General features: G+C 38.0%; 1 non-coding gene across 1 annotated transcript; it reads right to left on the reverse strand.

The window, feature by feature from the left end:
* Window positions 1-13,597: 13,597 nt before the first annotated feature.
* On the reverse strand, window positions 13,598-13,809 carry LOC129402736 (small nucleolar RNA U3). The gene has a single exon (XR_008628791.1). It is a non-coding gene; the product is annotated as a small nucleolar RNA U3 (small nucleolar RNA).
* Window positions 13,810-18,377: the final 4,568 nt, after the last annotated feature.

Here is an 18,377-nt window from a genome sequence, read left to right on the forward strand (position 1 = left end):
GATTATTTCAGATTATGAGGAGATCTGGTCAAGGGTGGTATCCAAACAAGGCTATGATGCTTTCTTCCTCCCTTAGCTAGTAATCCACTAAAATAGTTGTAGCAAATTTACTTCTAATATTTCTAGCAATGTCATTCTGTATGAGCCTAGTAAGAAATATATCAGACTTAAAGTTTGGTTCTTCCTGAGGACATTCACTATATATTCCAGACCACAGTCCTCAGACCAGGTTAGTCTTCCTAATCCATCAGGGTCCTAATCTCGTCATTAATTTTGGACCATGACAGTATTTGTCTATGACCATGCTCTCAACTTATAGTTGAATATTGTGGCACTTTGGTCTGGCCCATTTAGATGTCAGTGTAGCTAATAACCTGCCCTAGGTCCATTCTGTTATTCACCAGGACACTGCTTTTGGGGTGCTAGGAACTAAGGGCAACTGAGTTGAAAAAGCAGATGTGAATAAAATATTATTGGAGTCAAACAGCTCCCAGGTTACAAAGCATAATATTACTGAAACTTAAGACTGAAAGTTTTGTAACTTTCCACATGGTAATTCAATAAAAATAAATAAATTATTTAAAAAAGCATAGTATTAACTGTCTTCCTGTGTCCATCCAGAAAGGACATTGCTTTAAGGTAAACTAAGTTCGCTGTGGCAAGGCTAAAAGGACAAACCCAATGTTATCCTACAATATAGGATCATTTCCTTCTATAGTGGCTATCCCCACAGCTTAGCCACCGCAGTTTTTTAATTGAATGCCAAATGTCTTCATTCGATACTGACTCTGCATGTTCCCCACCAGGCACCGCTGCACGTGGGCCCCTAGGGTCCCACTGTGGTCCCTAGCACAGCTGCCCCAAGCAGTACTGCATCACAGACCACACAGCTAGGAGTGGTCTGCAAGCCCCCAGAGTGCTGCTTGGGAAGCCCACTAACTAACCACTGCAAATGAGTTCTATCTAGGCTCTAACTGAACAAATACATACATTGACTTAAAAATCAAATTTAGAACAATTCCTGTACTTAATTAGAAGTAGAGTATCCTTTGTTGCTCTCATTGGAAGGCTTGACTTTCATTCTTGCTGTTCTGGAGTCTTGATAGCATTTTAAAGCATTCATCAAGAGTACACATACTTAGGTAAATATTCTATATAGCTAAATCATACATAATTAAAAGTTTTCTTTCTTCTCTTTTCTATGTTTTTCTTTTCCTTCCCACCATACACTTTACTTTCTTTAAGGAATAGAAAGAAGAGTTAAAAATCATAAGGAGAATTCTTTTATGTGATACTTAACTGGAGCAATAACACAGTGGGTAGGGTGTTTGACTTGCATGTGGCTGATCTGACTTCAATTCCTCCATCCCTCTTGGAGAGCTCAGCAAGCTACCAAGAGTATCCTGCCTGCACAACAGAGCCAGGCAAGGTATCTGTGGTGTATTGTATTCAATATGGCAAAACAGTAATAACAAGTCCCACAATGGTGGTGTTACAGGTGCCCACTTGAGCAAATCGATGTACAATGGGTCGACAGTGCTTATAATGCACATGAATCAGATAATTCAGTTTTGTCTTCCACCTAATTATTTTACTTGGCATCTATGTCAAAATGACAAAATATTAATTAAATGGTATTTTTGAGTGCTTATTTATAACCATTACACAGTTTAATACTATATTCTGAAACTCTAATAAATGATAAAAACATTCAATTGGCTGCAACTTGGGTTGAAATGGATATCAAGTTAAACCAAATAGTCACATTTTGACATCCAATGAAACTTATTAAGCAACAGCTATTGAAATCTTCATCATTTTAAAATACTCATTTGTCCTAATAATCTGTCATTCAATGAATTGATTCTGATTGCATTCATTGTTTCAACAACAGTGTAATGACATATGTAGACAGTCACTAAGATCTTTGGCAATAAAATGTTGACAATAATTATAGCACAAGATTCAATTAATACAATCACAAATTTTTTATTGAACAAGAGAAACTCTGTAGTGCTCTCATTCCAGCAGGAACATCAGTAGCAACTGACAAGATATTACTCAGGAATATTTCTTTTTCTCAAATCAAAACCCTGCAATGCATGTTGAAAATGCTTTGCAAATAAAAAATCTTGGCAAATGGAAAACAAATTACCAAATTCTTTCTTTTCAGCAGGTAGACTTTATGGGGGAGGAACTCCAAATCAATGATAGTGAATTTTTTGTTGAAATATTGAATGTAATCAAAGTAAAGTGAAAGTAAATTGAAATTTACCAGTTACAAATGCGGGGTGGGGGGCTGGGGAGGTGGGGGGAGGTATACCGTGATTCTTGGTGATGGAATATGTGCACTGGTGAAGGGATGGGTGTTTGAGCATTGTATAACTGACACTTAAAACTGAAACTTTTGTAACTTTCCACAAGGTGATTCAATAAAAAAATAAAATTAAAAAAAAACTTGGCAAAAGTATGTTTTCCTTATTAATTTTATTGTCCTAACATTACTGCTTCATTTTATGGAAAGGTTGACTAATAGAGTTATACAGAGAAATGGTATATTTCAAAATATTCATATAACTAGTCTGCAACATTATGATGTTTATATAATTTTTATTTGCTCTTTATTATTTCCCAAATAAATAATATAAGTGATATCACAGTTTTACATAGTGTGGTATAGATTATTTCACCTGTTGTCAATAGAACTACTCACTAGCAATATATGGTTAGCAATCAGTAATAATTTGCTGTTAAAAAGCAAGCAATCCATTTTTATCTCATTTTTTGTCAATGTCATATGTCTTAAATATTTTAAGTGCTTGAATTATGTTCAATCCTTATCACTCTAATCAGCATGAGCTTTTGTTAAATGTTCTCATCTTCTTAAAGACTTTGTATCTTCATTTGATAATGCATTTTGGTAAACCAGTCATATAGGTAAAACATTATTTTTAGGAGATTAAATAATGCTATAGTTTAAATACTCTGTGTACATGTTTGAAAACATCCACAGTTGTTCTCAGATTCAGATATGATAATCACTGTATCACTTCATTCCATTGCTCATCAATTTGCTTGAATTGGCGCCAGTAATGTCTCCATTTGTCCTTGTCATGTTCAGGGTCAGGGGAATGAGACCCATAATTGTTACTGGTTTGGGAATATTGAATATGCCACATGTAGCTTGCCAGACCCTGCTGTGCAAGATTATGCATAGCTCTCTTCCAGGAGCTTTGTTTTATAGTCTCTGGATCTTGGCCATTGATGAGACATGGCATCAGGGACAGTTTGTGGGTGTGACTGCCACGGTACTGGAAAACCAGGGATCTGGGTGGAGGAGGCCCAGTCCCGATTCAAGAAAGCTTGGAGATCTCAGCCATGGATCCTGAATACCTGAGTTCCTCTGTGGATAATGTCTTAAAAATATAGGTCAGATGAGAGAGATAGTAAAGACATTCAAAGCGTTTGGCTGATACCAGTTTTTCTCCCCAGCACCAAATATTGTCCCCTAAGCATTGGCAGGAAACCAGAACCACCCCTGAGCACCATAGGCTGTAGCCCCAAATTAAATTCATAAATTTGATTATTTATCTTACTGGAGTTGTAAAACAATTGATATATAAGCAATTTATTGAGCCAGAGAAACAGTGTAAGATTTAAGGAGTTTATCCTACATTTGACAAAACCTTGTTTGAATCCTGGCAATACCAGGGAATTATTATTTATTATTTATAAGTAATTAATTGTTAATTAAAATTAATGTCTAAATAAATGAAATAATTATTTTATTTTATTTTTTTTTAAATTTATTTATTTTTAATTAGAGAATCACCGTGAGGGTACAGTTACAGATTTATACACTTTTGTGCTTATAATTCCCTCATACAAAGTTCCGGAACCCATCCCTTCACCAGTGCCCATTCTCCACCACCCGTAAACCCAGTGTCCCTCCCACCCTCCCCAATCCCATCTCCCCCCCACCCCACCCTGCCACTGTGGCAAGGCATTCCCTTCTGTTTTCTCTCTCTAATTAGCTGTTGTGGTTTGCAATAAAGGTGTTGAGTGGCCGCTGTGCTCAGTCTCTAGCCCTCATTCAGCCCGCAACTCCCTTCCCCCACATGGCCTTCGACTACAATGTAGTTGGTGATCGCTTCTCTGAGTTGACCTTTCCCCGGAACGTGAGGCCAGCCTCGAAGCCATGGAGTCAACCTCCTGGTACTTATTTCTACAGTTCTTGGGTGTTAGTCTCCCACTCTGTTATTCTATATACCATAGATGAGTACAATCTTTCTATGTCTGTCTCTCTCTTTCTGACTCATTTCACTCAGCATGAAACTTTTCATGCCCATCCACTTGACTACAAAATTCTTGACCTCCTTTTTTCTAACAGCTGCATAGTATTCCATTGTATAGATGTACCAAAGTTTCCTCAACCAGTCATCCGTTCTGGGGCATTCGGGTTTTTTCCAGATTCTGGCTAATGTAAACAGTGCTGCGATGAACATACATGTGCAGATGTTGTTTCGATTGTACTTTTTTGCCTCTCTGGGATATATTCCCAGCAGTGGTATTGCTGGGTCAAATGGGAATTCAATATCTAATTTTTTGAGAGTCGTCCAAATTGTTTTCCAGAAGGGCTGAACCAGTCGGCATTCCCACCAGCAGTGAAGAAGGGTCCCTTTCTCCCCACATCCTCTCCAACAGCGGTTGCTTTTGTTCTTTTGGATGTGTGCTAGTCTCTGTGGTGTGAGGTGATATCTCAAAGTTGTTTTGATCTGCATCTCTCTGATGATTAGTGATGCAGAGCACTTTTTCATGTGCCTTTTGGCCATTCGTATTTCTTCCTTGGTAAAGTTTCTGTTCATTTCTTCGCCCCATTTTTTGATGGGGTTGGATGTTTTCTTCTTGTAGAGTTCAACCAGTGCTTTATATACCATTGATATCAACCCCTTATCTGATGGGTATTGTGTAAATATCCTTTCCCATTCTGTGGATAGTCTTTGTATTCTGGTCACTGTATCTCTTGCGGTGCAGAAGCTTTTTAGTTTAATGTAGTCCCATTTGTTGATCTCTGTTTTTACTAGATTGCTTAGTTCCGTGTCACCTTTGAAGATACCTTTATCTTCAATATCGTGGAGGGTTTCACCGACCTTGTCATCAATGTACCTTATGGTTTGTGGTCTAATGTTGAGGTCTTTAATCCATTTTGATCTGACTTTTGTGCATGGTGTCAGGTCAAGGTCTAAACCCATTTTTTTGCATGTGGTTGTCCAGTTGTGCCAGCACCATTTGTTAAAGAGGCTTTCCTTGCTCCACTTCACATCTCTTGCTCCCTTATCAAAGATTAGATGGTCATACATTTGGGGTTGTGTGTAGGGATATTCCACCCTGTTCCATTGGTCTACGGCTCTGCCTTTGTTCCAGTACCATGCTGTTTTAATTGTTACTGCTTTGTAGTAAAGTTTGAGGTAGGGGATGGTGATGCCTCCCATCATCTTTTTCCCAAGAATTGTTTTAGCTATCCTTGGACGTTTGTTATTCCATATGAATTTTAGGATTGCTTGATCCATTTCTTTGAAGAATGTCATGGGTATACTTATAGGGATCGCATTGAATCTGTATAATGCTTTAGGGAGTATTGCCATTTTGACAACATTGATTCTCCCTATCCATGAGCAGGGTATATGTTTCCATTTCCTCATGTCCTCTTTGATTTCATGGAGTAGCGTTATGTAGTTTTCTTTGTAAAGGTCTTTTACTTCCTTGGTTAAGCTGATTCCGAGGTACCTGATTTTCTGGGGCACGATTGTGAATGGGATTGCTTTTTTCATGTCCCTTTCCTCTGCCTCATTGTTTGCATATATGAAGGCCATGGATTTTTGGGTATTGATTTTGTAGCCTGCAACTTTACTGTATAAGTCTATTGTTTCTAAGAGTTTCTTAGTAGAGGTTTTAGGCTTCTCTAGATATAGTATCATGTCGTCTGCAAATAGTGAGAGTTTGATTTCTTCCCTTCCTATCTGGATGCCCTTAATCTCTTTTTCTTGTCTAATAGCTATCGCAAGTACTTCCAGTACTATATTGAAGAGGAGTGGTGAGAGTGGTCATCCTTGTCTTGTGCCTGATCTCAGAGGAAAGGCCCTTAGTTTTTCCCCGTTGAGGATAATGCTTGCCATAGGCTTGTGATAGATGGCTTCGACTATCTTGAGGAAAGTTCCTCCAAACCCCATTTTGGCGAGGGTTTTCATCATGAAAGGATGTTGGATCTTGTCAAATGCTTTCTCTGCATCTATTGATATGATCATATGGTTTTTATCTTTACTTTTGTTGATATGCTGGATTATGTTGATTGATTTCCGAACGTTAAACCATCCTTGCATCCCTGGGATGAATCCCACTTGGTCGTGATGTATGATCTTTTTGATGAGTTGTTGGATCCTATTTGCTAGTATTTTGTTGAGGATCTTCGCATCGGTGTTCATCAGGGAAATTGGTCTGTAATTTTCTTTCTTAGTGGTGTCTTTGTTTGCTTTTGGTATTAGGGAGATATGTGCTTCATAGAAACTGTTTGGGAGAGTTCCTGTTTTTTCAATTTCCTGGAAAAGTTTGAGGAAAACAGGCAATAGGTCTTCTTTAAATGTTTGGAAGAATTCGCCAGTGAAACCATCTGGGCCTGGGCTTTTGGTTTTGGGGAGGTTTTTGATTACCGTTTCAATTTCCTTAACATTGATGGGTCTATTCAGGTATTCCAGGTCTTCTTTCTTCAGTGTTGGGAGATTATAGGAATCAAGGAATCCATCCATTTCTTTTAGGTTCTCCTTTTTTGTGGCGTAAAGACTTTCAAAGTAGTCTCTAATGATATTTTGAATCTCACTGGTTTCTGTTATGATGTCCCCCTTTTCATTTCTGATTCGATTTATTAGAGTTTTCTCTCTTTCTTTCTTTGTGAGACTTGCTAGCGGTTTATCAATCTTATTTATTTTCTCAAAGAACCAACTCTTTGTTTCATTGATCTTTCGGATTGTTTTTTTGGTTTCGATGTCATTAATTTCTGCTCTAATTTTTATTATTTCTTTCCTTCGGTCTGGTTTGGGGTCCTTTCTCTGGTCCTTTTCTAGGGTCTTGAGTCATGAAGTCAAGCTATCTATGTGGGTCCTTTTTTCCTTCCTGAGGAATGCTTGGAGAGCTATAAATTTTCCCCTTAACACGGCTTTAGCTGCGTCCCATAGGTTTTGGTAGCTCGTGTCTTCATTCTCATTTGTTTCTAAGTATCTTTTGATTTCTTCCTTGATTTCCTTCTTGACCCACTCATTGTTCAACATGGAATTGTTTAATTTCCAGGTGTTTGATTTGATTTTCCGTATTTGTGGGTGGTTAGCTTCTATCTTCAGCGCATCGTGGTCTGAAAAGATGGTTGATACAATTTCTATTTTTCCGATTCTATTGAGGTATGTTCTGGGGCCCAGTACATGGTCTATTTTTGAAAATGTTCCATGTGCACTGGAAAAGAATGTGTATTCTTTCTTTTTGGGGTGTAAGGCCCTGTATAGGTCTATTAGGCCTCTCTCTTCAATTTCTTAATTCAGAGTCAGTGTTTCCTTGTTGAGTTTTGTTCTTGTGGATCTATCTAGAGGTGATAAGGCCATATTGAAGTCTCCGACTACAATTGTGCTGTTAGTGATTTCCTCTTTGAAGTCTGTTAGGAGTCGTTTTAAATATTTAGCCGGTCGTTTGTTAGGAGCATATACGTTTAAGAGTGTGATTTCTTCCTGTTGTACATATCCCTTGATAAACAGAAAATGACCTTCGCTGTCCCTTTTGATCTTTTTCATCCTGAAATCTATGTTGTCGGATACCAGGATGGCCACTCCAGCTTTTTTAAGGGGGTTGTTTGCTCGGAGGATTGTTTTCCATCCTTTGACTTTGAGTCTATGTTTACTCTGTTTGTTCAGGTGTGTTTCTTGCAGGCAACAGAATGTTGGGTTTAATTTCCGGATCCATTTAGCCACTCTGTGTCTTTTGATAGGTGCATTTAGGCCATTGACATTGAGAGAGATTATTGTGATGTGGTTTTGTGTCATCTTTCTGTGGGATTTGTTGTTCTTATGGGGCTCCTCCTTGTCTTACAGTAGCCCCTTTAGACCTTCTTTCAAGATTGGTTTTGAGTCTATGAAGTTCCTGAGCTGTTGTTTATCCGAGAAATAGTGTATGGTTCCTTCGAGTTTGAGTGAGAGTTTAGCTGGATAAAGTATTCTTGGTGAGGCATTCATTTCGTTGAGTTTTTTCACTATGTCCCACCATTGTCTTCGGGCTCGGAGGGTTTCTTCTGACAGATCGGCCGTAAATCTGAGGGGTGCTCCTTTGTATGTGATTTCCCTCTTTGACCTTGCTACTTGTAGAATTGTGTCTCTGTCTACAGCATCCGCCATTCTGACTATGATATGCCTTGGAGTCTTTTTATTTGGGTCTCTTTTTGCTGGCACTCTTCGGACTTCTTGTATCTGGACGCCTGCCTTGTCCAGCTCTGGGAATTTCTTAGTGATGATGTCTTTGACTATGTTTTTTTCATTAGGGTTACTTCCCTGTGGTTCTGGTACTCCAATGATTCTTATGTTGTTCCTCTTGAAGTCATCCCCCAGGGCTCTGATTCGCTCTATAGCCATTTTGAGGTCTTTCGCCATTATTTGTTGCTGTCTGTAAGCTTTCTGCAGCTCATCCTCAAGCTCGCTGATTCTGTCTTCGGCTGTAGTCATTCTGCTGTTGAGGGCATCTAGTGAGATTTTTATTTCATCTACCGATTGCTTTATTTGTGAGACTTCCGTTCGAAGGTTTGAAATTTCTGCTCTCATTTCTGCTCTCATTTCTTCCTGTATTTTCTTGGTAGACCGTTCCAGCGCTTGATTCATCTCCTCCCTTAATTTATTGGATGTCTGTTCCATAGTTGCTTGGAGTAGGTCGACTCTCCTCCATATTTCCTCTCTGAATTGTTTATCTGAGAGGTCGTAGATGTTGGGAGACTCTTTTGAGGTTTCTAGTATCTTTTCTTCTCCCTCTCTTCGTGGAGGGGATTTTCGCTGTTTCTTCATATTGTCACGGAAGTGCAGAGTTGGAACCTTGTAGTTATTTATTCCTCTTCCTTTTTGTGGGAAGAAGGGGCTCCGATTGTGCTAAACTTCCCTTATTCACTGATAGCTTTTATAGTGTCAGCCTAAGCTAATGGCTATTTTGCGTAAATGTTTGAGATCGCAAAAGTGAGTTTTCAAAGGAATACACAGTACGGATTGAGCTGAGGTAGCAAAGAATAACTGCGGCCGTGTTAGCGTTGGCCGCTCTGAGAGGAGGCCAGGCCCACTTTAGACCACGCCCACTAAGACACAGGCCACGCCCCCAGTGTCTTCCTGTTGATGGGGGGGACGTGCGCAGTTACAAGCCGGTTTGGGAGACGGGGTGCGCCGGGCGAGCAGGGAGTGACATCAGAAACTCGGGAGACGCAGACGGCAGCGGGAAGTGGGGGAAAGGGAGGGCGTGGCCGAGGGATGGTCCTCGTACCTGATGGACGTGCGCAGTTACAAGCCGGTTTGGGAGACGGGGTGCGCCGGGCGAGCAGGGAGTGACTTCAGAAACTCGGGAGACAAAGACGGCAGCGGGAAGTGGGGGAAAGGGAGGGCGTGGCCGAGGGATGGTCCTCGTACCTGATGGACGTGCGCAGTTACAAGCCGGTTTGGGAGACGGGGTGCGCCGGGCGAGCAGGGAGTGACTTCAGAAACTCGGGAGACAAAGACGGCAGCGGGAAGTGGGGGAAAGGGAGGGCCTCAGGGAGTTCTTTGAAGGAATGAATTCTATCAATTGTGGCCAAAGGAGAAGGCATGGAATGGTAAAAAAAAAAATAACTGCGGCCCGCTCCGGAAAGAGGCCACGCCCACTTTTTAGGCCACGCCCCCTGAGATGAGGACACGCGCCTAAGCAGCAGAGTGGGGATTGGTCAGGATCGGACGGCGGCGGCGGAAAGGTGCCAGGCAGGGGCTTCAGGAGAAGCCCCGAGCCGCGGCTGGCAGGGGGCGGGGAGGAAATAATTATTTTAATTAATTAATCAAAATGAAATTGAACAATTACTTGATTAAAATTAATTGTTGGTTCTAGTTCTTTTTTTATTAGTGAATCACCATGAGCTACAGTTACAAACTTATGAACTTTCATGCTTGCATTCAGTCAGTGATCATTTACCTATCCCTCCACCAGTGTCCATTCTCCTCCACCAATGTTCCCAGTGTCCCTCCCACCATCCCACACTATCCCACCCTGCCTCTGCTGCAGGGTATTCCCTTTTGTTCTCTTCTCTCTCATTTTGGGTGTTGTAGTTTGCAATAGAGGTATTGAGTAGCCATCATGTTTCGTTTATAGTCTACTTTTGGCACGCATTTTTCAACCCAAATGGGTCCTCCCGACATCCTCCACTTGGTGTTTCCTTTGCTATCTAGCTGCCCTTTCCCCAAGCCTGTGAGGTCAGTTTCCAAGCTGTGGGGCAGACCATCTGGTCTTTATCTCTACTACTCTTGGGTGTTAGTCTCCCATTCTCTTACTTTATATTCCACAGATGAGTGAGATCTTTTTATGTCTGACTCTCTCTTTCTGACTCATTTCAATTAACATAATACTTTTCATGTTGATCCACGTATATGTGAATTTCATGACTTCATCTCTCTTAACAGCTGCATAGTATTCCATTATGTAAATATACCAAAGTTTCTTTGACAAAACAACTGTTTTTGGGCACTCCAGTTTTTTCCAAGTTTTGCTATTGTAAACAGTGTTGCAGTGAACATATAAATTCAGATGTCATTTCTACTATACCTATTTGCCTCTCCAGGATATATTCCCAGGAGTGGTATTGCTGGGTCAAATGGGACCTCAATTTCTAATCTTTTGAGGATCGTCCATATTCTTTTCCAAAAGGGCTGAGCCAGTCGACATTCCCACCAGCAGTGAAGGAGAATCCCTTTCTTCTCACATCCACACCAACACCATTTTCTTTTGTTCTTTTGGATGTGGGCCAGTCTCTGTGGTTTGAAATGATATCTCATTGTTGCTTTAATCTGCATCTCCCTGATGATTAGTGATGTAGAGCATTTTCTCATGTGTCTTTTGGCCATTTGGATTTCTTCTTTGAGAAAATTTCTGTTCAATTCCACCCCCCATTTTATGAAGGGGTTGGATGCTTTCTTCTTGTTGAGTTCAACCAGTGCCTTGTATATCCTTGACATCAACCCCTTATCTGATGGGTATTGGCTGAATATCCTTTACCATTCTGTAGACTGTCTTTGTAATTTGGTCACTGTTTCTTTTGAGGTTCTAGTTCTTTGCATAGCTTTATATATGTAGTTGAGACTAAGTTGTCAAATAATGTCAAATTAAATTTATCAAAAATATTAAATAGTTGCAGTATTCAACAAAACTAGCTAATACTTTTAAATTAGCTTACTTTATTTAAAAATGCCTTCTTTATTAACACACTTTCTGTCACTGTCACTGTGATCCCATTGCTCGTTGATTTGCTCAAGTGGGCACCAGCAATGTCTCCATTTTCTTTTTTTTATTTTGAGATTTGTTGTTACTGTTTCTTGCATATTGAATATGCCATGGGTAGCTTGCCAGGCTCTGCTGTGTGGGCGAGAAACTCTCGGTAGCTTGCCAGGCTCACCAAGAGGTGTTGAGGCATTGGCCTCAACCGAGAGGTGTTGAGGAATTGGCCAAGAGGGGTTGACCGTGTGCAAGGCAAACGCCCTAACACTATACTATCACTCTAGCCCTTATTTATGAATTAATACAGGCACTTAAATTGATATAAATAAATTACTATTTTTTAGATTTTATTTTCCTGTGTTTATTACTATATAATTAAAATGTGACACATATATTGACTATATACTTCAAGTTATGCCAATACAGGCATGCTATAATTTCTATTAGTAGTAAACAGAAAACACAGGAACACGGTGGGTATATAAAAATATGTATAAAATAACTCATCTGTAAATTGCTGTATTTTTGAAATTGCAATAACACAAGTTTCTTTGTATGTTTTATGCAATCTATAAATAAGATTGGTGATACCAATATTATTAATTTTTAACACTCATTATTTAGTGTTTGTTCTATAGCATTTTTAAACTTTTTAATTAAATCTCTGTAAGATAGACCCTTACAAATCTGTTCATGATTAGATTTCAATCATAAAGTATTCCAACATCCTTCCCTCCAATAGTGTACATTTTCCATCACTTCTCTTCCCAGGTTCCTTCACATCGCATCACCCTCCCCACCTCCTCCCTGTCTCTATGGCAGGCACTTTTCTTCTCTCTCTCTCTCTCTCTCTCTCTCTCTCTCTCTCTCTCTCTCTCACTCTCTCTCTGCCCTTTACCTATTTAACACTCATTTGTTATATATAAAAATAGTATATAATAGAGTCTAATATCTATGTCCAGGGAAAAACAGGGACTGAGAGGACTGGTCAATGGTTGAAACTAACCACAAATATGTGGGGGAGGGGCTGAGGGTAGGTAAGATAGAGAAGAGACTGGTGTGACAATAATTACTGGGAATGATCACACTGGACAAGACCTGAGTGTCCTCTACAATCTTATTTTGCTGTTTGTCTCACAATTCAGAAATCATCACAGCTTCTATATGTGCCATCTGTCTTTAATACAGTATTATTAATGGGTTGTTACATGAATATGTTCTTTTCTGTGTATGTTGGAGTTGCTATCAATGCATGGTCTCATGCCAACACTAGCCTGTTAAGAACTATCAGCAAACCTGACACTGATAGTTATAACTTGCATTTTATATGCTTATTTGAATAGTTATGTCTAAAGCTTTAACTCTGCATTACCCACAGCAGACAAAATATGTACACAATTTTAAAATATTTTTTATTATCTTATTTTCATTCTGTTTTTTCGGCCTTCTTTATGTAACATTCATATTTTTTTACTCTAAGTTATTCTCATCCCCTTTATCAGACAGTCCTCCTTACAGGAAAATAATCAACCTCTTTGGGATCACCCAACTATAGATCTATACCCTGTTATGCTTTGTTATACTCAGCTACTTTATGTTGCCGATCTCAGTATGTTCCAGATTCATCCTGTACATTTCTTACCCCAGTATTATATCAGACTTCCAGGAGTCTGTTTTATCTTTCTTTGATCCTTTGCTTGTTTATCTTGCTTTTCAGAGGAGGAAATTTGAAATACAGTATTGGAGATGCTATGTGTGATCATTATAATTGGGATAAAATTGGACCACTTATCTGACAGAGCACATGTGTAGAAAAACAGATGTACATATAGAGATACATGGATAGATAGATTGATGGATCTGGATCTATTGTCTATTAATCTATATATAAATATGCTTTATATGTAAGCAACTAATTATGTTGAATCACATATGTGTTATTACTATTATCATCAATTAAATCTGCTTTTAAATATACTAATGGCCTACTTCCCTTGCTTCTTTTTAAGTTTATACAACAACTGTATTCACTTCTCTATCACCATCTATCACTTATTTAACTATTTTTTTAACTAGAACTACTTGAACTATATCCTCCCCCTCTCCTTCCAAGGGAAGAAAAGAATGAACACTCATCAATAGTAAAATTCAGTTGCAAAAGCAACACCTAGAACTGGCTTCACTCTCAGGATAGGACACTGGCTCCTGCTCATAGTTTTGGATGCTCTCCATGATCAGAGAAATATCTCTAATAATGAAGTTAGAAATTATCTCTGAGATCAAAGTCTTATTTAACTTTTTAATTTCTGTATTATATATAAAAGAATCATAGAGCTAGTTAAATTTTATCACAATAAGAGAAAGATTTATCAGCTGCAATACAGTATTTGATGTAATGCTTTTATTCCTTTAAAATGTCACTCTAAAGTTACTTAGATCAGCATCTTCTCTATTCATACTGGAATGTGATTGATTCATATAATTTTAATATAGAAAGACCATTTTATTGTAGTGCTATAATTTTCTGTCCTTAGAAATTCTAGAATTCTTATATTTTTAAATATTCAAATATTCCACTTCTGAATTTCTGTACTAATTATATGGGTTCTGAAAAAATGTATAGTTACACTACAAAGTGTAGTCACCACTGTAGTATGATATAGCATGAATTAATCATCTGAAATACATGGCCCACACTTGTATATCAATATCTATATAATTTACATTTCCAAACAAAAGGCATAAAATTAAAATGCTATAGCACATCTGGTAGGGCGTTTGCCTTGCACATGGCCAACCCGGGTTCGATTCTTCCTTCCCTCTCTGAGAGCTCAACAAACTACTGAGAGTATCCTTCCACCTGACAGAGTCTGGCAAACTACCTGTGGCGGATTCAATATGCCAAACACAATAAACAACAAGTCTCACAATTGAGACATTACTGGTGCCCGCTAGAGCAAATCGATGAATAATGGAATGACAGTGCTATAGTACTACAGTACATAGTCATTTCAGAAGATTTTTTAAATAGAAATATGCATCTAAGTACCCTAAATATCTATATATGATTTGATAATTTTGAGGTGGCTGACTTTTGCATAGCCTAGTCATTTATTGTTGAGATGTATAAGAAAATGTTAAACTGTTCTAATAAGTTGCTTTTTCATTTTACTTTATCATTACTAATGAGTAAAAATGTTCACTATTACTATTGTGCATTCTCATAAACAATTTGTATTGTGAGTTCTTGCATTTTCACTTTGTTCTCTCTTTCCTTTTTACTTGGGTTTAGAGTTTAGAGTTTATCTTTTGTCTTAATGATTCTTTTTCTAGTATATTCAGCAAGACTACTTGACTGAGTTCACTAAGGTATGCCTTTCATTTTTTATACTTTATCTTTTATTTTCACTTTTAGCATGCTGTTTTGATTCTCTGATTTAAATATCTTTGCTTGCATTATCCATTTATTATTGCACAGTCTTTACTATTTCCAGAAAGCATAATAATAATAGTGATTTGAATATCTAGTAATTTGAAAATATATGTCATACCAGGTCAATTTCTGATGCCTGCTATTTTTCCACACAATGTGCTTTTTCTTGCCTGTATTCAAGGCTTGTAATTTTTTATTCAGAGCTGGACATGATGTATGGGTAATTAGAGCTAAGTAAATAGGCTTTTAGTGTAGGCTTTTATATTAATTTGCTTAGAACTTTGCTCTGTTTAATGTTTGTTGGAAACTTTGCACCTCTAAATTACTGTTTTTTTAATCTTTTTTATTGTCATTGGTCTTCTTATAGCACTCTTTCTTAAATATTGTCGGAGATGTGCAGCTCTTTCCAGTACACAAAAATGCTCTAATAGTGCCACCATTATAATCAAACCTTGTTGATGTATAGTAATGTAATAAAGTATGGATTAGGAAAGTTCTATTATCCTGTGCTTAAATTCAAGACAGTACTTATGGGTCCCTAGACTGTAATCTTAACAAGTATTTTATTGATTTTGGGGAGGGTGTACTCCACCAGTGGTGCTCAAGGGAACTATGCTGTATGGAGATTAAATCCAGAGTTCCCTTATGCAAAGCTTAAACTCTACTCTTCTGAGTCACCTCCCTAACAAAAAGCTCATGATTTATTACATAGTGTGAACAAAGAATGCTAGACAGACCCTGTTCTCTAAGTCTAAAAATCATTTGGTAGAGATTTCTTTCCTTATTAAATAGAGTTGTGTTGTAAGGAACTCAAGACATTTTAAATAGTTAAGTTGTCCCCCCTGGTTAAAAATATTAGGCCTTTTTGTTTGCATCTCCCTGATGACTAGCAATGTGGAACATTTTTTCATGTGCCTTTTGGTCATTTGTATTTTTTTTGAGGAAGCGTCTCTTTGTTTACTCTCCCCATTTTTTAATTGTGTTGGAGGTTTTTTTGTTGTACAATTCTACTAGTGTATTAGGTATATATTCTTTCCCGTTCTGTGGTCTCTTTCTGTATTTTGGTCATTGTTTCTTTTGAAGTGCAGAAGCTTCTTAGTTTGATGTAGTCCCATTTGTTTATGTTTGCTTCCACCTGGATGGTCAGTGCTGTTTCACCCTTAAAGATGCTTTTAACTTCAATGTCCTGGAGAGTTGTGCTTACATTTTCCTCAGCATACCTTATAGATTCATGTCTGATATTGAGGTCTTTAATCCACTTTTATCTGACTTTTGTGCCTGGCGTTAGACAGAGTTCAGAGTTCATTTTTTTGCAGGTAGCTATCCAATATTCCCAGCACCACTTGTTGAAGAAGCTTTCCTTGTTCCACTTCACATTTCTTACTCCTTTGTCAAAGATTAAGTGGCCATATATTTGGGGGTCTGTGACAAAATATTCAACTCTGTTCCGTTGGTCTGCAGGTCTGTTTCTAGCCCAATACCATGCTGTTTTAATTGTTACTGCTTTGTGGTGCAGACTTTCTGGAAAAAATATTCACAGTCCTTCAAAAACTAGAAATTGAGCTTCTGTATGACCCCACAATACCACTTCTGGGAATATAACCCAGGATGCAAAAAACCACAGTAGAAATGACATCTGTACCCATATGTTCATTGCAGCACCGTTCACAATAGCCAAAATCTGGAAACAATCCAAGTGTCCTAGAACAGATGACTGGTTAAAAAAAACTTTGCTACATCTACACAATGGAATACTATGCAGCTGTTAGGAGGGATGAAGTCATGAAATTTGCTTATAAATGGATAAACATGGAGAATATCATGCTAAGTAAATGAGTCAGAAAGAGAGGGACAGACAGAGAAGGACTGCACTCATTTGTGGAGTATAGAATAACATAACATGAAGCTGACACGCAAGGACAGTAGATACAAGGGCCAAGAGGATTGCACTATAGTTGGAAGCCTGCTTCATGAGCAGAGGGGAGAAGGCAGATGGGATAGTGAAGGAATAACTAAGAGAATGGTGGCTGAATGAATCAGTTGGGATAGGGGATGCTTGCTGAAAGTAGATAATGGACCAAACATGATGACCTCTCAGTCTGTGTTGCAAGCCATAATGCCCAAAAGTAGAGAGAGAATATGTGGAATATTGTCTGCCATGAAGGCAGGGGGAGAGTGGGAAAGTGGGGATATACCGGGGATATTGGTGGTAGGAAATGTGCACTGGTGGAGGGATGGATGTTTGATCATTGTGTGATTGTAACCCAAACATGAAAACTTGTAACTATGTCACAGTGATTCATTAAAATTTAAAACATACACACACAGAGACATATATATTAATATATATACACATATTAGGCCTTATTTTGGAGGGCTCACCATGAGAACTTGGTGGTGTTTTTAATAAATTGATCACATATGACTAGAGGACTCATTGAAATTGTACTCTCAAGAAATAAAATGTCCCATGGACACTGCTAGGCTGTACTCTGCTTCTAACAATTTCTATAATTTATCATTTGAATATTTATACTAATTCATTACTCTAGAGGCTTTTGTTCCAAGCTTTTTAATTTTGGCAGTGACTTTTAGAGTTCTTATAGTTTATCAGATTAATCTGTGATGATAATGTTATAGTTATTTCCATGTATACACTTAGCTGTGGTAGTAGATATCCAGATAGCACGTTTAATAGTATATTTTGTTGTTGTTGTGTTTTGTGAGTTGTTATCTGTTTAATTGGTTGCCTGAATAAAATATATCATTCTCCCCAATGTGTAAAAGCATCATATAATCATTTGAGAGGCAAATATAACAAAAAGACCAAAACATGTTTAATTATATCTCTCCCTGACTACTTAGACTGCACATGAACTGTCTTTCATTTCCCTCTGGATTTTTCTGGAATCTATCACATATGCCTTTAAACTATATCACAATCTTTCTTGAATTGAATGTCATCTACAATAGTTGCATAAAATAATGACACACATGAATAATTAGATACAAGTCCTTTCTGGAGTGATCCCTAAAGAGAGAATGAGAAGTAAACCTTGAGCACAACTGCATGTGGCCCCTAAACCAAAAATATGCTAGTACTGCTACTAATAATAATAATGAAGAAAAGGATATAGGGAACATAAATTAGCTGTCCCCTGGCATTCACAGGCCTAGAATATAGAATAGTATTTTGCTCAAAACTTATTCCAGGAAATACCTTATATGTTAAATCATCCAGAAGTATTTTCAAAGCTATGTGATAGACGTTTAAATGTTGAATTCTAGATTCTTCAGAGGTCTGGAGTTGACGATTAGACTGTATTATTTTTTTCTTTTAAATTCAGGTGAAGTAAGTAAACTATGACAGTTTTGAAATTTTACCCCTTTGCCAAATTTCTTGAATTGTAATATTGTCATATTA

This window comes from Sorex araneus, chromosome 2 (assembly GCF_027595985.1).
Source record: "Sorex araneus isolate mSorAra2 chromosome 2, mSorAra2.pri, whole genome shotgun sequence".
Classification (NCBI taxonomy): domain Eukaryota; kingdom Metazoa; phylum Chordata; class Mammalia; order Eulipotyphla; family Soricidae; genus Sorex; species Sorex araneus.